General features: G+C 44.8%; 1 long non-coding RNA gene across 4 annotated transcripts; it reads right to left on the reverse strand.

The window, feature by feature from the left end:
* Nucleotides 1–10,034: 10,034 nt before the first annotated feature.
* LOC308509155 lies at nucleotides 10,035–17,061 on the reverse strand. 4 transcript variants are annotated; one of them, XR_013995136.1, is made up of 5 exons: nucleotides 16,920–17,061; nucleotides 15,783–15,828; nucleotides 15,000–15,233; nucleotides 13,946–14,692; nucleotides 10,035–13,625 (listed from the first exon to the last, which is right to left on the reverse strand). It is a non-coding gene; the product is annotated as an uncharacterized lncRNA (long non-coding RNA). The 4 variants fall into 4 exon arrangements; XR_013995137.1 differs by lacking the exon at nucleotides 16,920–17,061 and having other exon boundaries at nucleotides 15,783–15,893; XR_013995138.1 differs by lacking the exons at nucleotides 15,783–15,828; nucleotides 16,920–17,061 and having other exon boundaries at nucleotides 13,946–14,062; nucleotides 14,565–14,692; nucleotides 15,000–15,626.
* Nucleotides 17,062–27,893: the final 10,832 nt, after the last annotated feature.

Genomic DNA, 27,893 nt, shown 5'->3' on the forward strand with positions numbered 1-27,893 from the left:
CATCTGATTTGGACTAGGACCCCTCCACAGGTCAAGCCTAGCTCTCAGGAATTGGAGTCAAGCAAAATGTAGGAAGGGTTTCAGAGAGCCAACCAAGTATAAAGTTTTGAGGATTTAAGCACAAACAGCCAGGAGACACATGATGACCAGTGAGCATGCAGGTGACCAGAGCACCTACTTGATACTAGACTTACATGATAAAGACTTTATTTGGTGGGCAAGGCGCTGCTGATTCCACTCTATTTGTGGAACTGCCTCCGACTTGCTAAAGTAATGATTGTCACAACAACAACAATAACAACAAAAACCAAGCAACACAATTAAAAAATGGGCAAAGGACTTGAATAGACAGTTCTCCAAAGAAAATACACAAATGGCTGATAAACACATGAAAAGAGGCTCAGCATCACTAATCTCTAAAGAAATGCAAATCAAAACCACAATGAAATACCACTTCACATCCATTAGGATGCTGGTATAAATAAATAACAACAGAAAATCACAAGTGTTGGCGAGGTTGTGAAAAAACTGGAACCCTGTGCACTGTTGGTGGGAATGTAAAATGGTGTAGCTGCTGTGGAAAACAGTATGGTGGTTCCTTAAAAAAGTTAAAAATGGAATCACTATGAGCTATGGACTGAATTTTGTCTGTCGCCCTGCCCCAAATTCATATGTAGAAGCCCTAATCCCCAATGTGATAGAATTTGAAGATGGTAAATGGTATTTGGCAGGTGATGGAGTTTAAGATAAAGGTGAAGCCATCATGATTACCTTGATAAGAAAAGACCAGAGGAACTCCCTCTCTCTCTCTGTCACGTGAGGACACAGCAAGAAGGCAGCCATCTGCAAGCTGGGAAGAGAGCTCTCACCAGAACCCGACCATGCTGGCACCCTGATCTTGGACTTCCAGCCTCCAGAACTGTGAAAAAATAAATTTCTGATGTTTAAGCCAGCCAGTCTGTGGTATTTTGTCATGGCAGCCTGAGCTGACTAAGTCACTATATGATCCAGCAATTCCCACATGCAATCTGGCCCCACACTTTCTTTCTGATATACCTAGGCTTAGTCTTGCCAACCTCTTTCTGCCTGGGACAGTGCTCATGCTAATCTTACCATTTAGGATGCCCTCCCACCCCCATATCCCACCTGCCTCTTGAAGTTTCTCTGTCCCTCTCATTGTAAAATGCATGCCTTTCATTTGATCTCTCTTAGTAGTTTGACTGTCTCTTGTATAGCACCAATCACATTAGTCTTTGTCATTATTTACATATTTGTCTTATTTATCTGTACTGAACTGCAGGATTATTGACGGCAGGGATGGAGTCTTATATATCCAGAAATCCCTACTAGCTGTCATCAGTGTCTGACACACAGCAAGATTTCAATAAAAATTGCTAGAAAAATGAATATGAGGGAAGTTGAGAAGATGTGTAAGTAACAGTATGAGAAATTAGCACAGAACTAAATTTAGGAACATGTCCCACACTCGTGTCTACATTTTCCCAGCTACAATTTGGTCTGTGAATAGGAATAAATGTCAGTCACTTGTGTGTCCATGTTAGTCCTGTCATTTCTGCTGTACAGATGTCCCAAGTTCTTGTTTCTAAGAATAACCCTCCACAAACACTGTCCCCACTTATTACACATATGCACATAGCATAGTAATCCTGAGACTCCTAAAGTCTTCCCAGAACTATAATGGGGAAAGTCAGGAAGATGTTCCTGGCATATGGCCCCATCAGTGACTGGAAAAATTGTACCCCAAAGAGGCCCTGAAGAGGCGGGGCCTGTGCTCATCTCACAGGCCATGTGTGGAGCAAATGACAGGCCTGGCCTCTGATTTGGAGTCTGAGGGAAGAGAAAAAGCTGTTCCCTATGTCTGGGATGGGATGGGGCTCTGAGAGCAATGGCCAGGTATTAGGCTAAAACCTGCATGTCCTGATGCAGTAGCTACTGGCCACATATGGCTACTGAGCACTTGAAATGTGGCTACTGCAACTGAAGAATGGAATCTTTAACTTATGCTTGAAAACAGATACTCTATTTGGTTACTAGAAAATATTTAAGAATGGTTGGAACTAACTTTGGTATATGAATTTGCGTTCTTTATAATTTTTATGAGCAGTATAGTATTGGCAGAAAAACAGACACACAGATCAATGGAATAGAATTGAGAACACAGAAATAAACCCACATAAATATGGACAGATAATTTTTGATGAAGAAGCCAAAAACATACAATGGAGAGAAGACAGCCTCTTCAATAAATGGTGCTGGGAGAATTGGAAAGCCACGTGCAAAAAAATGAAAGTAGATTACTAGCTGTCACTGTGTACCAAAATTAACTCAAAATGGATCAAAGACCTAAACATATGACCTGAAATAATAAACTGCATAGAAGAAAACATAGGTACTAAACTTATGGACTTTGGGTTCAAAGAAGATTTTATGAATTTGACTCCAAAGGCAATGGAAGTAAAAGCTAAAATAAATGAATGGGACTATATCAAACTTAAAAGCTTCTGCACAGCAAAAGAAACCATCGACAAAATAAAGAGGCAACCAATCGAATGGGAGATTTTTGCAAGTAACACCTCCGATAAGGGACTAATATCCAAAAAATATAAGAAACCCATACAACTCAACAACAACAAAAAACAAACAATCCAGTTAAAAAATGGGCAGAGGACCTGAATACACATTTCTCCAAAGTGTGCATACAGATGGCCAATAGACATATGAAAAAATGCTCAACATCACTAATCATCAGAGAAATGCAAATAGAAACCACAACGAGATATCACCTCACCCCAGTAAGAATGGCTATCATCAACAAGACAAATAATAACAAGTGTTGGAGAGGCTGTGGAGAAAAAGGAACCCCTTATACACTGTTGGTGGGAATGCAGACTAGTGCAGCTGCTATGGAAGGCAGTGTGGAGGTTCCTCAAAAAATTAAGAGTAAAATTACCATACGACCCAGCAATCCCTCTCCTGGATGTCTACCCCAAAAAATCTGAAAACATTTATCCATAAAGATATATGTGCTCTAATGTTCATTGTAGCTTTATTTATGGTGGCCAAGACGTGGAAATAACCTAAGTGTCCTTCGATAGATGACTGGATAAAGAAGAAGTGGTATATATACACAATGGAATACTATTCGGTGGTAAGAAAAGATGAAATAGTGCCATTTGTGACGTGGATGAATCTTGAGATTATCATGCTAAGCAAAATAAGTCATACAGAAAAAGTCAAGAACCATATGATTTCACTGATATGTGGGATATAAGACTGAAAACAACAAAGGAACAAGACAAAGGAAGAAACAAAAACTCATAGACACAGACAATAGTTTAGTGGTTACCAGAGGGGAAGGGGAAAAGGGATGGTAGATGAGGGCAAAGGGGATCAAATATATGGTGATGGAAAGAGAACTGACTCTGGGTGGTGAGCACACAATGTGATATATATAGAGGATGTGTTATAGAATTGTACACCTAAAGTCTATGTAACTTTACTAACAACTGTCACTCCAATAAACTTTAAATAAAAAAACCATACGTTTTATAAAATCTAAACACAAAGCAACTATTTCTCATGAAAATTTAGCATCTGAATTGGGATGCATGGTAACTGTAAGATACATCTTAGATTTTGAAGATTTAATATGAATAAAAGAATGTTAGACATCTTATTAATAATTTTGATATCGATTACATGTTGCAATGATAATATTTTGGGTTGTATGGATCGGGTTAAATGAAACATGAATAAAATTAATGTCACATGTTATTTTTTACTTTTTAAAATGTGGCTACTAGAGGATTTACAATTCCTTACATGCTTGCTTTATATTTCTATTGAACAGTGCTATGTGCTATGCTAAACATTTCAATATGCGTTATCTAATCCTGAACAACAGCTCTGGGAAGTAGATAGCATTATTATCATCATCTTTTTACAGAGAAGTTTAATAACTTATCCAAAGTCCCATAACCTAGTGGTAGAGCCAAGAATCAGAGGTATTGTGAAGCCGAGCTTGCTATGCGCTCTCTGGGGGCTGGGGGCTAAGCCTAAGCATGTAGGCCTTTTGCCTGGGTTCCATATGTAGACTATTTGGTAATATTTTTGGAAGACGCTATAACGTACAGCTTTGGTAGGTATACAGAGTTGAAAGCAGATATTAATCATGTAATATCAAATTCTTAACTATAAGCATATAGCCTTGCTTTGGCATTTCTTAATTTTTTTAGTATTCTGGAAGCCTCAGAATATGGAAGAGACAGGGTCCCTGTAGATTTTTGAGAGGCCCTGGGATCACACTAATTTTCCTAGCTGCCCCAAATGCTGTCTTGGATAGTTTTTAGTCTATAGGATGATGAGTGATTCAGGAATTGAGTATGACAGCTTTAACACAATAGGGGTACAGTATGGGCTAGCAGCAGGTCACACTCCTAACCTCTCATGTGATGCTGCTACTATTGATTAATTGTCCACATGAAGGCAGCACGAGGCTGAGGTAGAAGGGGGAGGGGGGCTGAGAAGGGAAGAGACGTTTGACATTTTCCAAGTTCAGATTTTCTGGGAAGCTGGTGGGAAGCCGGGTAGGCGGTTACCGTACATGCTGGCCTCACAATCATTAACAAGTCACAACTGTTCTGACCACACAAGAGTTCGCTCTGGGTCCTGGCTTTGCCATTGTTCACAACATAGATGCGCTATGGAAATGAAACTAGTGTATCAAGCAGATGAGGGGAGCTCTGGTTAAACAAAAGAAGGGCGGACTCGGGATAGGAGAGTGAACAAAACCAACCTGGAACATGCCAGAGTCACGCTCTGCCCAATTCCCAGTTTGCCGGGAACTCAAAGGAGTCTACTTTGAGTCACTGGACTGACAGGGGCTCACTGTGTCATACAGTGCAGTATTTAATCCAATAATGAATTGTGATTCATAGAAGAGTGAAATCAGAATTCACGGTTATGCAAAATGACATGAAAGGGCTGGCTTTAAATATGGTGGCCTTTGTTTAATTGGATTTGTTGTTGTTGAGTTGTATCATACTCATTTTTTGGATATTAGCCCCTTATTGGAGGCGTTGTTTGCAAATATCTTCTGTTTGGTTGGTTGCCTCTTTATTTTGTTGATGGGTTCTTTTGCTGTGCAGAAGTTTTTTGGTTTGATCTAGTCCCATTCATTTATTTTAGCTTTCACTTCCCTTGCCTTTGAGGTCAAATTAATAAAAATCCTCTTTGAACCCCAGGTTTGTAAGTTTAGTACCTATGTTTTCTTCTATGCAGTTTATTGTTTCAGGTCTTATGTTTAGGTCTTTGATCCATTTTGAGTTAATTTTGGTACATTGTGACAGATAGCAGTCCAGTTTCATTCTTTTAAAGCAACAAAGGAACGAGACAAATAAACAAAAACTCATAGGCACAGACAATGGTTTAGTGGTTACCAGAAGGTAAGGGGGGAAGGGTGGTAGATGAGGGTAAAGGGGGTCAAATATATGGTGATGGAAGGAGAACTGACATTGGGTGGTGAACACACAATGTGATCTGTAGATGATGTATTACAGAATTGTACACTTGAAACCCACGTAATTTTACTAACCAATGTCACCCCAAGAAATTTTTATAAAAATTAAAAGATATAAAAAATAAATATGGTGGCCTTTGACCTAGACTGATAGGCAAAAGTGATGTGCAAAAATCACAGGTGTCTCAATTAATGGCTCAGGGTGCTCCTACCTGCCTTCAAGTGAGACTAGTAAAATGTAAGAACTTGGAGAGGGCACTAACAAGAACTCATTTAGGGCTTTTGAACTGTGTTTTCTCATCAAATGTCATATCTATGTGTTGGGAGCATTGGTGTGTCTGGGATGAAGGGGTGATGATGCTCTCCTCCCCCCCAAAAGTGGGAAGTTGATGCTATTCTGCCCTCCCATTTCTGGATGGCTTCATAAGAAACTCCTACAGTTAGATTTCACTTGTTATGTAAGTGCCTCTTCTAAGATGTAAATATCTCTGGGAAAGGTAAGAGACTCAGCAATTCACATATTAGTGTGAAATGGTTTAACCTCACTGCTTTTCTCCTAATACCTCTTGACCACCGAGAACACAGATGTTTTCAAGGGGCTGGGGGAGGAGAGCAGAAGGAAATAGAATGAATTATTTATTTATTTAGGGCATACCCTAACGGGGAAGACCTTGCGTGAGATGTGAATGCTGAACGGTGAAGGGAGAACGATGGGTATAAGGGTCATCAGAAAGTAAAAGAAGTGCTCTACAAGGAAGACAGACGTGTTCTAAAGAAGGGTTTTTTACTCTTAGATTTTGGCACTGGGCGTGTATGTGGCATGCTCTGAAAATCCAACTCCACACATATGGATGAGTTAAGCAGGGCCGAGGCTAGGGAATGAACCAGAAACATTTTTAAGCCCCTTCCTTTCCTATGAGGCCACTCTATCCTCTGCCCAAGAGGATATGCATAATTGTAGCTTTTCTGCAGGAAAAGCAGGACAGCTGCTGTTAATTTAATTGCATCCAATTTGGGTGGTATTTATTGAGCCTTATGTGTAAGGCACCTTCTTAACAATGTCCCAGCCTTACACAACACTCGCCCCCACATCCCCCCCTACGAAAAACCTGACCATAGGATTCCCAGGCGGTGATGAAAGCTTCCGGCCTCCTCTGGTTCATCAGAAGGGGCCGGGCCTCTGGGTGGCAATAGGAGGCTTCAGCCAAAGCCAGCTGCTCTGACATTTTCTTTTCTCTCCATTGGATTCTGGTGCTGACACTATGCAGGTTGCTAGAGATAAATGTAAGAGCAATGAGGGCATTTAAAGCATTATTTCAAAATGGGGGAAGAAGAGAAAACAGACAAAGAAGGATCTTCCTGCCGTCTTTATGATTTTTTTTTTTTACTTTTGTTTTCCTGTTTCCAGAGCACCAGGAATGGGAAGTGCTTGCTTCTGTATATCAATGAACTCAGAGCACATGAATAAAACGAAGCAAAAGAACACTCTTTTAACAAGGCTATCTGCCCCCAATCGCGTCAGCTCCACACGGTAAGGAAGTAAGGCAGGATGGGTTTCCAGGACATCAGTGGGAGAGGAGACAAAGGCTCCTTCCTCCTCTCCGAAAATGGTGCCTTTCCCAAATTGCTTTTTCAAGTTTCCCTCCTCGAAATGTGAAATGACATCATCTGAGCACATTTTTTTGGAATCGATGGTGTTATATATATGTGGTAGCTTTCAGCTGGGTTATGGCCAGGCTCCTGGGGAGGAGAACAGGAGAATGGGAAGGGGCGAAATCTGAGGCCTAGGCACCGTGCTTTCTTTTGGTGAAGAACTGCTATTCCAAAAATGGCTTCAGAAAAAGAAAACCCAGAGGGGGGTAAAGAGAGTGAAAACACTTAATTTTTTTTTTAAGTGAGAATTATTTTCTTCAACTGCAAAGAAAAAAAATTGCCCTCAAAAGGGGAAAAAAGCCTGAAAGTACCCCCAACCCCCCAACTGGGCTAAGTGCTGGGGACAAACAAACAAAATGACTGATGCTCCCAGTAAATCATCTTGGGGGTGGGGGAAGGGTTTGAATAGAGGCGAAGGAAGAAAGCAGGCACAATGTTAGCTGATTCCAGCAGAGCCTGTAAGCAGCAAGGGGCCTGGGCTGTGGGATCCATAATTGGCTAACGAATAATAAAGCCCAAAATTGGATATTAACAGCAATTAGTTTCTGTAGAGGCACAGGGGAAAAGAGCTGCAGAAAACCCCATTGGGCCTTAAGCTGGAGTAACCTGAAATGAAACCAGTGTCTCAATTAAATGGGAATAAATATTTCCCACATCAGTCTGTGTAAGTGTGGGAGGGGGCTGAGGGAACCCCTTGTTTAGTCCAGGTGCACCTTCCTGTGTGTCAGAAGATTTTGGTGGCACGACCTTTGCCAGGCACGTTTTGGTCCCAACCTTTGGCCTCTAGAGGCCAACCGGCCTCCATTCCTGGGGCGCATGACCTTGAGATCAGGGCTCTGAAGGTTATTTCCGGGCACTGGCCTGTTAATCCAAAGGAACCTGACATCACTGACTCTGCACCCTGGTGGACCCAGCTAATGAGGAAAAGGAAGGAATTTCATTCTTTTTAAAACGGAGGGGAGCGCCTGCATCTTTTTCTGCCGGGGATAGCGAGTGGGGTTCAGAGATTCGCCCAAGGAGCTTGTGGGCTCCTCTGAAACAGACTTCCAAGCGGCTCCGGCCCCTCTGGCATAGGATCTGGGACCCGCGCTGACTCAGGCTGAAGGATAAATGTGTTGTTTTTCTTCTGGGTTGAGGATTTTGTTGTTTTGGCTTCTTCGGAGAGTTTTGCGGGGGTGGGGAAGGAGGATGTTGGGGCCTGGCGAGGCCGGGTCACGGGGGCGGTGGAATGCTGGGTCCTGGGAGCAGAGGCCCAGCTCCCTGGTCCTGTCGCCGTGGGTATGGAGGATAGAAGAGGCCGGGCGGCGTGGAGGGGAGTCAGGGAGGAGGCGCCGAGGCGAAAACTCCCTCCAAAAACACCCCGAAGGTGCTTTCACCCGTGCGTCCTGTGCGTGGGAAGCCAAAGGAGTGGCTAAGAAGTGACATTTCAGTCGGTCGCAATCCTTAACCAACCTCCTCCCTCCTCGGCCGTGCGTGTGCCTGCTCCTCTTTCTCGCACCTTCTGAGGCTTTCTGGGGTGCGAGATGAGGCCGTCAGAGCCGCAGGTCCTGTTGTGGACAAGAAAGAGCCGGGGGGGAGGGAGAGGGACGCCCAGGACTGGGCGCCTGGCTGTTGGGCGCAGGGGCCAGGCCGGGTGCGCGGGGAGCGCGAGGCGTCCAGGCCTAGAGCCGCAGGCCTCGGCGGCGCTGGGGCGCTGGCAGGGAAGACGCCCCATTCAGAGCCCAAGTGCATCCCCGCCCTGAGCCCTGAGCCGGCCCCCATTCCTGTCCCCGACTCCTGATCATCTCTCTCTATTGTTGATTGTCCTGTGTCCCATCTGGCCCTAGAGGGAAATGGGGTAACGGAGGTGTGTGGAAAGGGGAAACGGTGGGTTCTCCCTGGTTTTGGTGGCCCCTGTCTGTGCCGAGGGCACCTTGCCCTTTCCGCGTCTACCGGCACCTTGGATCAGTCCGAAGCTTTGGGAAGTGCAGGATGACCCAGGTCTGGATGCGCTGTGTCTAGATTCGGACAAAAATATCAAAGCTGGGAAAACAGGAGCCCAAAAGAAAAGGGAAACCAGCGTCTGCGCATCTTCACCCTGCTCAATTTAGATGTCTAAAGAGAAAGATGTCTTTTTAGATTAAAAAAAAAAAAAAGCCTCATGCGTCTTGGAAAGGGGTCGCTGGGAAGCCCTGGGACGGGCCGGTGACCGCCGTTGCTGGGGCAGGAGCGGCACACACTGGGATCTCCCCTGAGAACCGCCTTAAAAACGTTACACCAAGTAGCAAACTGAATGTCCAGCAAAAATATTGCCTTCTAGGTCCTAGTCCCAATATTTGTATATTTTAAGACATAGGTTGGAGTTTTAAATAATGTAATAAAATAGTTTAATTTAAAATAAATCTCCATCCACTTTAATTTTGAGAAAGCCCCTAGTGATTCTGGAATTTTATTTTTTGGTCTTATGCAGCATGACCCAGGTCTTTATTTTTTGGGGTAACATTTCCATTTTAAGACAAAAGAGAGGATAAGAAAATGAAAAGGTGAACCTATTGAGAATTGCTGACATTTTCTTTCTGACCTGGAACATTCCTTGCTCTCAATAGGCCTGATTTTTTTTTTGTTTTCCTTTTCTTTGAGGCCATCTAAATTTGGTGCAGATATTTCCAGGTCTCCTGCAGACCTGAATTGGGTGACATAGAACAGCACACATTGACTCCAATGAATCCCATTTGAAGTCCTCTCTTATTCTATGTCTACACAGGAGATGCAGTTACATATGAAGTCTATACATCTTTTAAACTGAAGTCAAATTGAGTAAGACTTGGCAAAAACACCCAAATAAAAGAATTGTAGATGGGACTTGGAAGAAAAAAACTTTATTAGGTATCATAATTATTCTGATTGACATACTCATCGCCCTGAATCAGCCAGCCAAGCCTCAACCACACATATATACCAGCACAGCCCTCAGCCCATGTTGACTCATGGGGCTCTAAAACCACCCACAGCCTAGAGGAGGAAGGAAGGCTCCATCTGTGCTAGAGAGAATGCTTTTCAGCTGCCTCCAGAAGACTCCACTCTCAGGTTGGAACAAGGGGTGGAGGTATTATGTAAGTGCAGTAGAGGGAAATAGAAAATTATTTCCCCGTGGAGACAGTATAGATTTGTGTGTGTGTGTGTGTTTAAATGCTTTTCTGTAAATATTAGCAATGGATATAGTTATGTGAGAAAAAAAAATGTGTGTATATGGGCATATGCGTGCTGAGAAATTACCTCTACCCCCAAATATTTCTTTCTCTGGCTAAGGTTCCTCTCACATCCACAAAACCTGTCCCCTTTCTCCACCCCTTTGGTGACAGAAGAGATAGAGGAATTTACCTTTGCCTTTGATCAATTTCCTTTCCAGTTAAACAGAGATCTGGGCCTGGGCTGTCTCTGGCAGGGGAAAGAATTACACCAATTTTCCTTTGATACATTTCTAAATCCATCTTAAAATATCTGGTAGTCACCTTGAGAAACATTCGAGCTCCCATCCTCATGAGGACCATAGTGATGGTGGTATGTGTGAACCTATGGGGGCCTCCTTGGCATATTCTCAGCAAACTGCCTCCAACATGCCCTAGATTTTTAAAATCATTTATTCCCCGCTTCACTTAAACAATAGGATGTAAATAGAAGGGCTCAAATACACAGGTAGGGGGAGAAGACGATGTTAAGAGCTAAAGAAAGGCCTTGAAAAAAGCAGAAATCTTCAAGTTTCTTAACTAAATATTGCCAGGCATAAATAGGCCCCAAATATAGAGAAAGGGAAGAAGCCAGGACTAACCTTCACTCCAATACCTCTATTGGTGAACAAGACGGGGGCCTTAAAATAACATAGGGTATAGAGTAGTACATTCATCTCTGCCATTTTGGGCTATTAAAGCCCCACATAAAAACATTTGTAATGAGACCTGGTGAACACAGGAATATCCCCACACGGATGCAGACAGACCCAGCACACTCCCACACACATTAAAGCGTTCTGGACCAAGAGTTTACATAAGTAATAAAATGAAAAATATGCCCCTCCCATTGCAGATTATGGGCAGCAGGAACCTGGCAGGCGTTGTCCGTGGTGCCTGCGGTTTAAGTTCTCAGAGGGAAGTGCAGTTAGGTTTCCAACTAAAAGGGGCATTACTTGGGCAGGCACATCAGCAAAGGGTGCAGCCATGTCTGATGGAATTACAGGGAAGCAATTATGGAGACAAGGTTGACTATTGTGAACAACTGGGGTGGGGGCAAGGGGTTGGTCATCAGAGGCTTAAATCATGCTCCAAACAATCGTAAGAGCAGCCTTCTTAGTAAGGAGGGAAGGGAAAGGCAAGGGCATTTATATCCCAAGGAGGCTCCATTTGGAAGGTCTATTTTGAAGGCAATGGCTGCCAATGCCTCTTAGGACAACCCTGGCTAAGGCTCAGGGGCCAGAGATGCTGCTCGTTCTTCTGTCCTACAGCCAAGCTTGCCTTCTGGAACTTGAGGCACTGTGCCTGCAGGTTGCTCGATGTGAACTGTAACTTTCTCTGCAGGGGTGAGCAAGTGGTAGCACATTTCTGCCGACCCAGAGAAGATTCTGGGAGTGTCTAGATGGGGCATGGCACACTGAACCTCACCTGACTCCAGACATCCCCTTAGGAGAGCAAAGGAAGAAGCTAAGATATAATTACACAATGATTGGCACATAATAGGTACTCATAAATATTTGGGAAGAAATGAGGCTAGGGTATCCTTGAGTACTAATTTATTTAGTAAGCTTTGGTGAGAAAAGAGCTCCTCAGTAAGGCTCTTTTAGGCTTTGATTACTGTGTCAGGAATCCAACTGAAAACCTAAGCATCCTTATGGCCTTGGCCTTGCAAAGATAGGCCTCTGCCAAGGGCAGGGAAGGGTATGCAGCAGGTTTCCTGGGTAGGAAGATCCAGCTCTTGGCCTCCTTTCTGGGCAGGGACTTGCCCCTCTTCCATTTTCTCCAGCAGGAAATTAATGAGTTTAGGTCATGCGGCTATCCACTGCAGTTTGGGGGTTAATACAGAGCTGGAGATGGGATGGGCTGTCCCTGTGCAGTGTGCCAGGGGCCTCTAGGACCAGCTACTGCTCTAGGTCCAGTGACTGGGAAGCAGGCCCCATTGGGGAAGCAGGTTCTTCAGGATGAGGGAAGGTTGACCCTTTCCATTCCCTGACCTTCTCTTTCAAAACAGTCTTTTCTCAGACCCTGACTTGCACACATTCTGTTTTTTCCTTCTGTTCAGATTTTAAAAGGTATGCACCCCCCACCCCCACCCGGGCTTTGGTACATGTAGGTTATTGCGCCTCTGCCTTCCTCTGGATCTCTTGGATCTCTGCCTAAAACTGCAATTACAGCCACAAGGAGGAAGTGAGATGCTCCCAAGAGCCCTGGCCATGCTTTCAGCCCTGATGGAGCCTGTGAACCCACCAAGAGTTTGGTCCTTCTTCCCCATCTATCCCAATGACTTCCTTAATCTTGTCAGGTGCCCACAGCTCTACAGCGAAGGGTGACAAAAACACCTCCCTGCTCCTTTCCAACTGGCTCCCTCCCTCCCTCCCTCCAAAGCTCAAGCAGAACACAATATACCCGCAGTGCAAGCCCTGGTTCAGTCTGCCAGTCTTCTGGATACCGGATACATTTTTAAAAAAGCAAACCAAAAGCTAAGCCCCGAACAAAACACAGCCACGGAAAAAGGTGTCCACCCGCATACAATGCACCCGGGGTAGAGAAAAATATGCACACAGAATCACTCCGCAATGCGCTCAGCGGCACCCCCTCCCACCGCATCCGTGCTTGCACAGAGCTGTGGTTCTGTCACAGAATCAGCTTCAGTTTCTCCCCCTGAGTCCTTTTGCATCCCTAAACCCACGTCTGTCACAAGCCACACACTTCCCCACCCTGAAGGCTCTGGCTCCCGGCAGCCCAGCCAGCAGGAGCCGGAGACCCCTCCCTCCCCCACCCGCAGCGCTGAGCTCTGCGGAGGGCGCCTCGCCCCCTTGGCTCCTTCCTTGGCGGGCCCTCGCGGACCGACGGTGCTCAGCCAGCCCCATTCTTGGCATTCACCGCGTGCCTTAATTGTATGGACATTTAAATCAAGGTCCGCTGTGAACACGGAGAGAGAGGCCTTTCTCCTGAGGAAGGCAAGGAGGAAGGAAGGAAGGGGAAGAAAGGAAAGGGGTGGGGAGAAGATGGAATGAGAAAACAACGAAAAAAAAAATAAGTAAAAAGCGGCACGAATGCGTGCGCAGTGACAGCGGGGAGAGGGATGGGGGTGGGGGAGTGAAGGGAGAAAAGGACCACAGCATCCACCCTACCGCAGCTCCCCCAATCACACAGACAATGAGATAACAGCGACGTCTTCCAAAGGCTCTTTGTTCTCCCCCATCCTTTCGGATCCAGGCTTTTTCCTGCAAAGCGAAGAGGGTGGAGGTTTGGGGGGTGTGGGTGGAAGTGGGAGACCGAGAGGTGCCTCCGCCGTGTTAATTACTCGCACTCCCCTCGTCCCTTCCCCGCGCTTCGCCTCCTGTGCAGCTTTAGACAATGAGAAAAACAAAACAACAGCAAACCCACCTCACCCAGCCTAGCAAACCCTATCCACCCATTTCGCCCTCAGCTTTGCCCAGGAAACTGAGGGGGGCCAGGCGGGGGAGGAACAGCTCAAGGGACAAGGGGGACAGCAGGGGCTCAGCAGCGACTGCCAGGGCAGGGCAACAGCGGCTGCCTTTACCTAGCTGGCCGCGTCCAGGCGCAGCCTGGTCGGGCGTGCCGCAGGACGAGCCGCAGAGGTCCGCGGTCGGGATTTGGGGAATCAGCCTTCCGGAACTCGCCTGCTGCAGTCCTCTCGCTCAGGTCCCAAGTGGTGGAGGGAAAAAGGAAAAGAGGAAAAAAAAAAAAAAGGAAAAAAAAAAAAACACCCATAAGAGCGAGGCCCATCTGGCCCCTCATCAGCTTTGTCAAGTCTTGCATACGCTAAAATGCTAATGACCTAGATAGCTCATGCAAAATGCAGCAGGGAGGGAGGGAGCGAGGGAGGTGGGAGGGAGGAAGAGAGAGTGAAGGGGGGAGAGCGAGGGAGGAGGGGAAGAAGGGGAGGCGAAGGGGAGGGAGGGAGAAAGAGAGAGAGAATATATGTCTTCGAAACACCCCTACCACTCTCCCCACCCCACCCCAAAGTGTCAACGGGCTTTACTAGGTAAGGGGTGGGCGTAGATTTAAAAGGTCACTCATGTCTAGTGCGGCTAGCTCCCTGGGTCAAAAAAAGGGGGAGAGCCAAAGGATGAGAGTCCCCAAAGCCAAAGGGATAATAAGACATTATTTTAAGCACCCTCCCTCTGTGCCCTCCTCACCTCTCCTCTGTGTTTACACACAAATCCAGCCGCCTCCTTATGTGTGTACATGGACATATCACATTCTCATCAATTTCTCAGAGCTTCAATGACAGACACCCGTATTTTCATCCCCAGCAAAACTCATCCTGTGAACCCGAAGGATTTTTTTTTTTATTTTAACCCTTCTTTTCGAAATCCTCCTCCAGCTGGCCCATCTCCACTCACCTTTCCCTCGCCCTACTATCTGTTCCCTTAGCCCTCCAGACAACCCCTCGGGCTTCTACTCTTTTCTAAGTCTTCTGGTCCCGTCTCCTCTCCACAACCGGCTCTCGACAAGGTGCGGCAGGGGAACCGAACAGCCAAGTAAAGTCTACCTGAAGTCCCGTAATTCAGCTCCCTTTCCCAGAAAAACAAACCTAACTCTTCCCCAACTATAACACTGTTCAAGCATACCAGAAGGATGAATAAAAGTCAGTCTGAACACCCTCAGAGGTCCACACGCCGGGCAGGCCTGCGGCCCCGGAGATGAGTCGCGTTCCGGAGCCAGCGCTCCCGTGCGTCCCTTCTCTCCGGCCCCAAAGTGCTTTGTCCCGAGGTCCACTCAAGGTCTTTTCCTTTTTGCTCTATTTACGAGACGGGTCGCAGTCCGCAGCGTTTCGGCCAGCCCAACGACAGGCAGTCGACCTACTGGAATAAAAAGGATCGAGATAATATACGTACGGATGAATGCGGGAGGGATGCGGGGAAGCGGAGGACATTGCATGTAGGGAGCGGCGGCCAGGGCCGGGCCCCATCTGCTGCCTTCGCTGGGGAAGGGGTAGGCGGCGAGGAGGCGCCGGTGGTCGCTCGACCTGGTGGGAGGAAATAATAACCATGACAAGGAGCATCGCGATGATGACCATGAACGTGATAAAAAATTCTGACTCTCCCTTTGGTGGCCAGAGCTTGCGGGCAGGAGGGACTGCCCTGTTGGCGGCGGCGGCCCGGGGGAAGGACAGGAGCGCAGGAGGCAAAGGTTGTGGCGGCAGCACCCTCGGATGAATAGTAATAACGCGCAGCGCAAGTTGCGGTTCAGCCTGGAAATCCAGCCCTCCGCGTGAACTCGCGTCGAGTGCGGATTGCAGGGGATGGGGGGGAACGGAGGGGGAGGGGAGGGGAGAAGCGGGAGGGGAAGGAGGGGAGAAAGGAAGGCAGAGAGGGGCAGAGAGAATTGGGAGCCTTTTCATTTATCCTTACCAAGCTCTAATCTCGTTCGCCGTCCTCTTTGGGTGAGGTCGATCTCCTTTAAAAAAAAAATTATTATTCCTTTAAAGGATTATTCAGCTAAAAGAAGCCACATCTGCTGACTGTACCGAAAACAAGAGGATTAGGAGCCGGTCCACAGAGCCTGGCCCGCAGCCCCCCACCCCCTCTCTGCACCAGCACACGTCATTCTCACTGCCCCCGGTACCTCCCTCTCCTTCTTGTTCGGGGAGAGCTGTGCCAAGGAAAATGCGGATTTGGGGAAAGTGAGAAGTGGGAGAGCTCGGAAGAGCGGGAAAGCCAAGGATGGAGGTGGCGATTCGCACCCCCACACTCACACGCGCTTCCGTTCACCCAATTCTATCCTGGGAGAAGAGGGCGCTTTCTCCGTGCCCACACGCGCGGCACCTGCAGGGCTCCGTGCCCTCCGCCCCTTTAATAACATAATCCCGGCTACACCAGTCTGGGGCAGACTCCCCTTCGGGGCCGGGGGCATCACACGACATCTGGGCCCGCTGTCCCCTCCCCTTCGCCCGATCCAGGGGCCGCGGTACCGCGGCTGGTCCACTCCCGGTCTCTCCCGCTTTTGCAAAAGCAGGGGGGACTCAGGGCATCGTCACGCCCTCTGCTTCTGGTCCCGGGGCCGGAGGAGCGGGACTAGGGTTTCTGAGGTCCGCGGCGCTGGCGAGGCCCGGGGCAGGGGTAGTTGGGAGGGGGATGGGGCGGGGGCGCTGCGGCGGATGCGGTTGACATCACTGCGGAGAGCGCGTGGCTGTCCCGCCGCTGCGGCTACGGGAGAGCCTTTTCACCTCCTCATTCCACCCCCCCTCCAGCCCCAAGCTGGCGTCTGGGCAGGACAGCGGCAGGGGGTGGGGAGAAGGGTTGGTGTAGGGGGGGTAAGGTAGCCCCATCCCCCGTCCCCCTGCAGTCAAGGTGAATGTGAAGGAGAGCGGGAGCGCGTGCCCGCGCCTCTGGGTGCGTGTGCGCGCCCCTCCTGGCTCCCCACCTCCCCGCCCCCAGCGCCCTCCCGCCCGCCCGCGCCACCCCGGCTAGATGGACGCTCGAGATTAGAGGCTCGAAAGAGTGTCTCCACGTCCGGCCGCCCCCCGTCCAGCGTACGTTTAGACTCACTTTGGGGAGGAGCCTTTTGTTGTTGTGGTGGTGGTGTGGTTCGTGGTGTGTTTTTCCGGGAGCAGGAGGTTAGCCGGGTCTTAAGGAAGGACTCCGGATGAATCTGCCCATCAGAACGAGACCGTGAGATTCTCTAGGTCCCGACCCCTAATAAAAAAAATCTAGGACCAGCAAAGAGAAATCTTCGGTCTTTCGGAAGAGCCGGTTCAGCAGCGGTGGGGGTCAACCCCAACCCTGGCGATTTCCGCACGCGCAGGGCCCATCTGCTTCCCTTACTCCGGCTTCTCTTCTTTGATAACTTAAAAAAAAAAAAAAAATTCTGCGTTTTGGGCAACCGTGGATTCAGAGCAATGAGACAAGGAGAGGAAGACAAGCCCCCGACAGCTAAAAGCAGCTCCTCAAATCAGATGGCCCGGTGCGCTGCGGCGCGAGTGGTCCTGCGGGGGCCGCGCAGATGCGCGCCCACCAGTGGGAACCATCTGAATGAATGGTGACCCCCGGCGCTGCCCTGCTAGCTTCAAGGCCGCTTTGGTTCTTGTCGATTATTGGGTGTTTGTCCCATAAAAGAATAGCAATCGCAAAACCTCTTAACACTAGCTTTTTGCCGCCAACAGTGTACCACGAGAAGCCTAAAAATAAGCAGTTTTTATAAATTCTTAGAAGCGGAAAGCTTTGGTTTAAATTGAGAGAGGTGCAAAGAGACCGAGAGAAGAAACGAATAGAAAAGATCCCTGCAATACATTTTTTAATTTCTGAAGACTGAGGTTGGAAAAAGCCATCACCTGGGCTATTTCTGCGGAGAAAATTTACCATTCTGAGAACGTTCCCCCTCAAACTTAGTTTTCTGGTGGAAACACTATGTTGGCGGTCGCTTGGCTCAAGACTCCCACCATTTTGACAAGGGTTTTAGACTCAGGATTATTTGTTTTAATAGAAAACACTAAAACATTCACTAAAAATTCCTTAAGCAGACAGTTTCTGAACCCTTTGGATATGGAGGGATATGGCTGTGACTTGAGGTTATCTTGACTGAAGGGCGGCAGGACACACCGCTGCCGTCTTTTCCTTGGTTTTTCTTCAAGGCCTGGTTTTGTTTAGCTTGAGGACGGTTTCAACATTGCAGTCGCCCTGCGCGGTTGCTGCAATGCAGGCTATTTGCTCTCTCATCTTGCGGCATGGGGGGAGGGGAGCCAGAGAGATGGTTTTGTAACAGGCTCTGCAGGCCTGAGTGGGAACGCCTTAAATGATGAGCCCCGGGTTAAAAAAAAGGGGGGGGGGGAAGCAGCTGATGCTGAATTAATAGAGCAGACCCCTGGGGCTTTCTCCAACGAGAGGGTCAGGAGTCCTTTCCCCTCCCCCTGTCATAGATTTCATATGTGTTTCTAACCAAGCTGATCAGATGCTGGGACATTGTGATGGCTTCTTAAAACCTGAACCCTTGGGCTTAAGAACTGTCTATACTCCTGGTCAAATTCACCCCAAATACTAACACGTTAAGAAATTACATTGTAAAACCTCCCCAAATCCGATTGACTGGGCTGTTCGGGGCCCATATGGCTGGACAGCTGTGCTGCTCCACGTGAAAAGACACCATTGCCCCTCGGATGGTATAAAGAGGGGGTTCCCCAGAGAGCTCAGACATGACCTAAGTATTAGCTTAGCCTGGGGTGAAGACTGAGTTAAATCTCTCCCTTCTTGGAGGTTAAAATAAAGACAACAACAAAAATCAAAAGAGGTTCACTTTTGAATTCATTGCAAATTGCGTGTCCCCCGATGTTTCGTCCCACTAAAGGAAGGAAAGATCACCCAAGGAATAAACCCTCTTCAGCTTACCAGAGCATGACGTGAGGCTAAGTGAAGACGCAGGAGATTGGAAAGAAATATACTATTTGCCAATGTACCATGTGTCAGTGACATTTGTGGTTCCCTGTTCAGAGAAGTAGGGTTCTGACCTCAGCCAATGCCTCAGTGCTAACCATAAAGAACGGCCATCAGAGCGCAATTTCCATGGTGAGAAGAAGAAACAGTGCTTTACAAAGAAAAGCCCATTATGAAATGCAGCCGGATTTAATTTTTAATATGATGGCGGATCCTCTAACGCATTCGTTGCTGGTGTTTGCATTCAGGAGTGATTCATTCTGTGGCAGAAATCACAATCACATAACACTCTGCAGCAGTACTTTTTAAAAGGGCCCCTCATTTTTAAAGGTGTCTTGAAATAGAAGATTCTATAACCTTCAAGTGGTGGTGGCCAGAGAAACTGAATGTAAAACTCTGTCTCTACTGAAGTGTTCAGGTTAGATAAGATCCAGGCTTGATCTTACTTATGTTTGTGTGTATGTGCATACTGCATACTCCATACTCCTAATTCTCTTCAGGTCTTAACAAATATTTTCAAATAAGGAAGAAGGGGGAAAAAACCCCTCACAAAGCAATCTGGAAAGTAAATGGGGGGAAATACTGGTTAAAAGGTTAGATTCACAAGCTCATAGTCCAAAGTCAGTCAACACTGTTTTGAAGAATTATTTCAATAATGAAACTGCCTCCTCTGAATGCTTTACATAGATTTAGCAGATACGGAAGTGTTCCTTCAGTGTCAGTTCTCATCTTTGGAAATAGCTACAGATACTTATGCAGTTACTGTAACTTTTAAAAAAATAAACAAAACAATTTTGGAGATACTATTTGAATGACATAACTAATGATGGAACCCCACAGATCATTCGGTTTCCTGCTTTCTCAGGAAAGCAAGGCCTAGAGAGAAGGAAAAATTGCTTCTAGATATCATGTGGATGGTTTGTAGCAAATTCAGTGGGGAAAGTTAAGAACAAAAGCAGGTCTCTTCATTTCTTGCCTGTATATTTTTCTCATACCATATTTGAATTTTAAGTTTTCTTCTGATTTCAGTAAGTAAAAGAAATAGCAATGGACTCTAGCAAGTACAATTATTGTGTAGCTTAAATTTAATTTTGAAACCTAAGTTTTTATATTTAAATGTCTCTAGTTTTAGCGATATTGCAGAACATAGTTAGGAAAACACACACTGCCATCCTCTTGCCTGGAGAGATAGGGCAAGAGTCACACAAAAGTTCCAGAGCCTTGGCTGAGTAAATTAAGGGCTAAAACGTGCCTAGAAAATAACCGCATTAAAGCCAGCACAAGAGGTTTTGAGGAAAGACCCCCCCCTTCCCCGCCCCCAAACACACACCAAGACAGAGGTCTGGCAAACAGCGTCCTTTCGTAATCATTTTGGGGGAATGATGAGGCATGTGACAAGAGTCTTTGACACATATCCAGTTTATCAGGTGGCAGTTACCAAGTCAATTTGTTTTGTTTCTGCATTATTTAATAAATTATTCATACTGTATAAAAAAGGAATCTTAAAAAAAAAACCAAAAGAAATTAAAGTGTAGCATGATGAAGGTGACCTTGGGCAAGTTAAGTCACTCTCCTTCTTTTCTCATATCGTCTTCTTCAACATGAGGTGCTTGGAGTAGATGATTTCTAAAGTCCATTTCAACACAAATAACATGTGATTCTATTGTTTAAAAAATCCACATGTTCCTCAATCTGGAAGACGGTGTCTTCCTTTTAAAATCTATCTGGCAGACCCTGTTTAGGGCCTGAAAAGCTGAACACAGAAAGCCTAGAGAAAAGTAGTGTGTGTGTGTGTGTGTGTGTGTGTGTGTGTGTGTGTGTCTGTGTGTGTGTGTTGAAATGGCATTCATCTGAAAGTACAACCCCTCTTTATTCTTGTTTACTCTCTGGGTCAGGAAAAGGTCCCGATATCAGGTGAAAGCATTTTGTATGCCCCTTAGAATGCCTCACCACAATGTAACTGTCTGCCTCTTGTGCCGTCACATAAGCAGATCCAACCTGAGCCTTGTAGCAGCTTTAAAAGCTCTCCTCTTTAGCTCCATCCTGACCCAGATTGCTGGTAAAGACTAATGATTCATTTGCAATGCTTATGATGGGCATCTATGGCAGGGTTCTCCCTCCCTCCTTGCTCGGAAAGGAACCATGTCCCCCTTATCATCTGATATTACCACAAGTAAATATTTGTGTTCAATTGCTACATAGGGCATGAATCTCTTTCCTAACGAAGTACCTATGCATTACCTGCCGCAGGAAGAAGATCTCTAACTCGTCAGTGCTTCAGGCAATTTTTAGCTTGTGTCAGATTGGGTTTGTGTTGGAGAACTTGGACTGTTTTTTTTTGTTGTTGTTTGTTTGTTTGTTTGTTTTAGTGCAAGAGGCAAACTATCTGTTTTTCTTTCTGTCTTTATGCAGACATACAATTCAACATACCTTCACAAAAAGAAAAGCCTTGTTTGTGTTTCAGAGTCTGATGAGATCATGCAAACTGTTCATATGCATAAAGGATGAGACCATGGTGAGGATATAATGTTCATATTCATATTCCAGATACTGTTTTAACGTAAACTGGACAAGACTTTCTTTGACTATCATTTAGAGGCAGCTACCGTGTACTATAAATTATGAAATCAGTGCATTCCACTTAAAAAGTGATCCTGACTAATAATGAGATGCCAATTGGTGTTCATTAAACATACAGATTTGACGCAGAATTAGTAGAAATTACTAAAATGGAAATCTTGTCAATCATAAACGAGACAGCTAACAAGTCAGAGTTTTAAAAAAGCTAAATGTGATTCATACCTTGTAGGATTGTGTCTGAGGATGATTTAAATAAAATTGGACATTAGGTGGTGACACGAAGAAAATGAAAAATAGCATCCAATTGGGAAAAAGACTGGAGTAGGCCTGGGGGGAGTACTAAAAAAAAAAAAGTAAAGAGGGAAATAGGAAGAATGATTGGGTTGTTTGGAGGATAGCTTGTTTGTAATGAATGAATGAATAGATGAAATCTAGAATATTCATTTCCCAGTAGCCAACACTCAGGAGACATTCAACTATTGTTCATAAAAGAAAATTAGTGCCCCTTCTGTGTTGAGCAGCATCAAACAGATTATCTGCATATATAACTCTGCTGGGAGGCCAAAGAATAGTCAGCTTGAAGTACAGTGTGGGGAATGTCGGCTTACTTTCAATCTTTAATTTCAAAAATGCTGTAAGCAGGCATTTAAAAACAGTGCCTGTAAAACAAAGGGAACCCCTGCATGACAGTCAGCTAGGTGCTGGCACAAGCCTATTTAGGTGCTTTTTATATATTCGCCACAATCTCACAGCCTCGCTCATTCCATGTTACAGAACAGCTGACTGCTTCCCTGAGTGGTTAAATGACTTTTCTCAAGTGCAGAAGCTAGAACTGGAATCCAGTTATGACCGGCCCCAAAGACTCTGAGATTTCTATTACAGCTTCATGCTGCAGGCTTCCCAGAAGGAACAAGAATAACATTATATAATGTAAAGCTGATTAAAAAAAAATTGTCAGCGTTTGTCCTGCCTCATGCACCCAGTTGAAGCAAGCACTACGAGAGTGACAGAACAGATGAGAAACACCACTTAAGATAATTTTTCCTGCTAAACTCTGTTGTACACTATGCAAATATGATTGCAAAAGTGGAATATTATCAACACTTTAATGCTAGTTATCTTTCAAAGATGATACTTAGAGTAATCAACATAAACTTAGTAGACTGTATCCTAAATAATAAAAATGTTGGCTTGCATCATTCTGACATCTTAGTACGACCTAGAAAGCCGATCTGGCTGATATATAGTGATAATAACATTCTGCATTTAAACAGCATCTTAACAGTCCCAGCGTTTCGTCACCTGGGGTTGGTCGGGGGAGGGGAGCCAGAAAATAGAGAAAGACTTAGGGGCTCATTTGGGGACAGAGCGCCCCGGGAAATTCTTGGGATGGAGGATTGTAAATCAAGGTGAACGTACTTCCATTAGGTTCTGGGTGATCTCCTGCTTTCTCTCTGCCCCAAGGCAGGGCTGATAAGGCAGGGCAGACACGCTCCCTGTTTTTGGTGCATGATCAGATACCCTAAGCTGATACTACACAATGCCAAAGAAAACGGTGGATTGAAGCAAGGGATAGAAAAGGTGGGAGAGAATAAAAGAGGAATGGTGGGAATGTAGTTTTCAGGGGATTTGTTTCTCTGATATATATAAAATTGTTGAGCTGCTTTAGGACAGGAAACGATGGCATTTCGTTTCAGATTCCTTAGTAGTCATATAGCAACAACTGCACAATTATCAAGAGAATTCCCTCTCTAATAAAGGAGGCAGCATGCTGACAAAATGCTGCAGGCTGTCTGCTACTGGTCTGCGAGTCAGGAGTCCTGGGTCCTAGTCCTTGGTTTGCTACAGTGACCTTGGACAAGTCACTTTCCCCTCTAAGCCTAATTCCTCTCTTACTGGTAGGTGGGAGGTGTAGGGTTTTCCACTTACCCAGACCCCCAACCTTTCTTTGTTCTGTTCTCTGCTTCCCCACCTCATGATGCTTTCTCCTGATGCTTGCAAGACAAGATCTCAACTCAGTGACTGACACCTCGCTACCTTTATTCTCTTAAGGGAATTTTTACAAAAGGCTGTAATAGCAGTCAACAAACATTTTGGGAGCTTCTAAACTGGTGAGGGATGGTTTTTTGGGGGGAGACAGAGGATGCTTTCTTGACAGTCCTGAAATTGTGCTGGTTTTGCATGGGTCCTTTGCCTCTTCTACTATAGAGGGTGGATTCTATAGGAGAACAAGCAGGGATCTTGGTGCCCACACAGATGTGAGACTACATACTAGCTCTGTCATCTACCTATTTGATGACTTTGGGCCAATTTTTCACGTGCAATGTGTGGAGGATAGTAACGCTGACATCACAGGATTAGTGTTTACTGAGAGAAAAAGCAGTAAATGCCAGTTTTGTACTTATCAGTCTTTCTGCCTTCTTTCTAAAAGGTGGGTCCAGGGATGACCTCTGCTCCTGTCATCCCCTCCCTGACCCCCAAAAAAGAGAGGGCAGGGAAGTGGGCAGGTGAAATGCAATACCATGTGCTGGGTAGTCCATGGCTGGTGCTGAGCTGAGCAAAAGGGGAGCTGGGGGAAAGATTATTTCATGATGTGTCTTGTAGTTGACCCACGATCTGACTGAACAAGCTTTGTAAAAACAACACATTATGAAATAGGGAGAAATCCAGCTATTTCTGGGGGGAAAGTTTGTAAATTCTGAGGGTCTCAGGAGCTCCCACAGAAATGGAGTTTGAGCAGGTGGGGGATGTTGTTTCCCCCAGCTGACCAGCAGTCTTGGCCCTTGTGTGTGGAGTGGTCAGAGACAGGAGAGAATCTTAGTGCTAGAAGATGAGGAAATTGAGGACTAGAAGAGTAAGGCACCTTGCCCAAGATCACACAGTTATTAAGCGGCTAGAAATCAGATGAAAAGGTCGCATAGCTTTGTAGGAAACCAAAGGAGGGTATAGATAGGAGAAGAGGTAGAATTCAATGCTGGGAGAACTTGTAGAATCTGTTGACTTGCTTGCTCACTGGGCCTGAGCACAGCTCTGACAAAACTCCAAGTTTTTCAGGTTCTCTTTTAGAGGGACATTGGTTGTATCTGCCTCAGAGAGTTGTTGGCAGGATAAAATGACACATGGTATAAAAGAACACTTAACATCGTGCCTTGTCATAGTAAGTGCTCAACAACTATTAGCTAAAAGCTAATATTTTTTTAATGAAATATTTTTTACCTCAAAAAAAAAAGGGGGCAGTCATGTTGTTATTGGCAAAGAAGGACTGCTAGTACAGTTGGCTATGGTCTTGTTGAAATCAGAAAAGGTTCCCAACGCCTTGCGTTAATGGCATTACTAGTCATCACAGAGGAGGCTGATTTGCAAGGGTCTAAGTAACTCACTCTCTTTCTTTTGGGGAACTGAGCCTTGAAGTTAAGATCTGTTTTCAAGGAAGCGACAACCTCCAGTATCTATTTTATTATAATTTCACTTCTGGTACAATCTATTAGCAAGAACAAGAGAAGATCCCGAAGATGATAGCTGTGGATGTGAAATTCTTTGGGGATGTCTGGGAGTGACAAGATGACATTTAGGACTTGTTTGATGTGATGGGACAGCACAGACTGAGCAAAAGCAAGGACCAAGTTTGAACAGCCTAAGGGAGACATTGTAAAAAACATCCTTAGAAATCTTCTTAAATAACAGGGTCTTAGACCCTTTATTTCTGGAAACTTCCTGGAAATTAATACCTAAAATTTTTAGATAAGATACGTAAATATTCTTTTAATTGCATAGTAGAGCTTGAAGGAAATAAATATAGCTGGACCAGAAAAAAAAATCTAGTTATATGCTGTATATAAGAGATGCATCAAAAACATGGAACAAAAAGGCTGAAAGGAAAAGGATGGTAAAAGGAATAACAAGGAAATACTAGCCAAAAGAAAAAATGCGTAGTATGTTAATGTCAGATAAAATAGACTTGAAGACAAAAGACATTATTGGTTATAAAGATTATTTCCACATAATGAACAATGTGAAAAGAACAGTTAAGTAGAAGAACATTTCTAAACTTGAATGCCCCCAGAAATGTAACTTCAAAATAGAAAAGCAAAAAAATAATTTAAAAAAAAATGAAGACATGTTAGGGCAAAAATAACAAATTGGAAATGATGGTAAGAGATTTTAATGTATCTCTCTTGGTAATTGATAAAAGCAGCAGGAAAGGATACAGATTTGAACAATATGTTATCAAACTTACTCTAATGGACAACCTGGGAAACTCCCTATCAATAATTAGAAAAATCACATTCTTTTTGAGCCTACGTGGGACATTTATAAAACTTGATCATGTACTATCCCACAAATAAAGTCTCAATAAATATCACGATATGATGTCATACAGACTGTATTATTTGACTGCAATGTAATTTAGTGAGAAATAATTAGCCAAAATATATATCCACCTGCTTCTTCCCATGTGTTTGGGGAAAAAAGGCATTCTAAATAATTCACTGGTCTATGATATTCATATCAAATCATATTGTAAATTATTAATTGATTAAAATACTGCGTATCAATACTTTGTGTTTTACAGTCATACCGTGTTTTTACAGTCATACCATAAGACCTAGCCAGACAATCAGCTCTAATGCATCTTTTGGAGCAAAAATTAATATAAGACCCAGTCTTATTTTACTATAATATAAAACCGCATCTAATCTAATCTAATCTAATCTAATCTAATCTAATCTAATCTAATACCGGGTCTTATATTAATTTTTACTCCAAAAGACGCATTAGAGCTGATGGTCCGGCTAGGTCTTATTTTTGGGGAAACATGGTAGAAATACTTAAGGGAGAACTTACAACCTTAATAAATTTATATTAGTGAAGGAGAAAGACCAAAAATGAATGACCTAAGCATCCAATGGCAGAAGTTAAAAAAAAAAAAACAGAGCAAGCCTAAAGAAAGGAGAAGAAAAAATAATAAGAGAAAACAGAAGAGGGGATGGGTGGCAAGATTTAGACTCTAATACCATCTGGAATAGTTCCCTGGCTATTTTATGGATAAGGAGAACTATCCCTCCATTGCAAACACCTTTCTCTCTCAGCAGAATACAGTCTCCTCTGCAGACCCTTTTCATGGATCCTGTGTCATCTTTGCATGTGTCACGCCTGTAGCTTTCACATGTAGCATAGGTGCTCAGCAATTCTATTCAGTGACTTTTCTTCTGTAGTTATTTGTGTATTTACCCCTTTTGCTAGATTGTAAACTCTGCGGAAGGAACTGTATCTTTCTCAACTCTGCTCCCGCTCAACAGGTAAGCCAAGACATTGTATCAAGAAGATACCTGATATTTAAATGTGCTCGAAGTGGAGTTGAGTTTGTAGATAGAGTTTACCTTACAGGCTGAGAGAGAAACGGGAGAAGTAAGGTGGAAATGATTTCGGACTCTCCCAGACTTAGAATAGGCTACTGCTGACCTTCAATACAGACAGGAACCTCCGTGAGGGCATGATTCTGTGGCTTCTTATGAAACTAAAGAAAAAAAGTCCTAAGTCTTCCTTTGGAGAAGGAACACATTCCTTTCTGAGTCCTGGCTGTGGTGGGGTTGCATGAAGAGTGGTTAGGGCTAGAAAGTTCTGGAGTTGGATGTTACCTAGGTTTACGTTCCCCACTACTTTTTTAAAATTATTATTATCATGGTAAAATATACATAACCTGAAACTTATCATTTGAAATGATACAAGTCAGTACACTCATAATGTTGTACATCTACCACCACTATCCATTTCCAGAACTTTTTCATCACCTTCAATAGAAACTCTGTCCCCACTACTTTTTAGCTGTGCAGTTTTGCTCAACCTGCCAGTTTCCTCATCTGTAAATCAATGCTAATCATATATTTACTGAAGAGGATTATGGTCTGCATTAAATGATGTAATGCATGAAAACTGCTTATCACAGTGCCTGGCACTGAGTTTTATTCAATACGTCTTACTATAGAAAAGAACAAGGGGAAAGAAAATTCAAACCCTTCAGAGCTGGGAGGGAGACTGAGGAGAAGGCCTACAAAGTTCACGGGAAGCGTGCTGGACAGAGTGTTGATGGGACTTGACTAGAATTCTCACTGTTGGCAAATATCGTCTCCAGGCTTGAAAGATGTGGGGCCAGGAGGGGTTATCTCTGAAATTCCTTCCCCCACCAGCACTACATCTGGCATGTCATGAAAACTCAAGAAACTCTTGAATGAGTGAAAGAATGAACACATACATAAACATGTCCATGCTCAAAGGGAGGATAGAGGTTGTTCGTCTTAGTTGTCAGTTTATCAATGAGAAGACTGAGGCTAAGAGAAGGAAAGTGACTTATTCCAGATCACATGATTAGGTGTAGAGATGTATACAAAAGCCAAGGTTCCAAAGTATATTGTACAATCTTACCTTGAACCAGAACCCAGAAAAAATAGGAGAAAACCCAAAAGGCCCATAGAATGCTTCATGTAGAGTCAAAATCTGCAAATGTTCAATGTCATT

Source organism: Rhinolophus hipposideros (genome assembly GCF_964194185.1).
Source record: "Rhinolophus hipposideros genome assembly, chromosome: 16".
Classification (NCBI taxonomy): Eukaryota; Metazoa; Chordata; class Mammalia; order Chiroptera; family Rhinolophidae; genus Rhinolophus; species Rhinolophus hipposideros.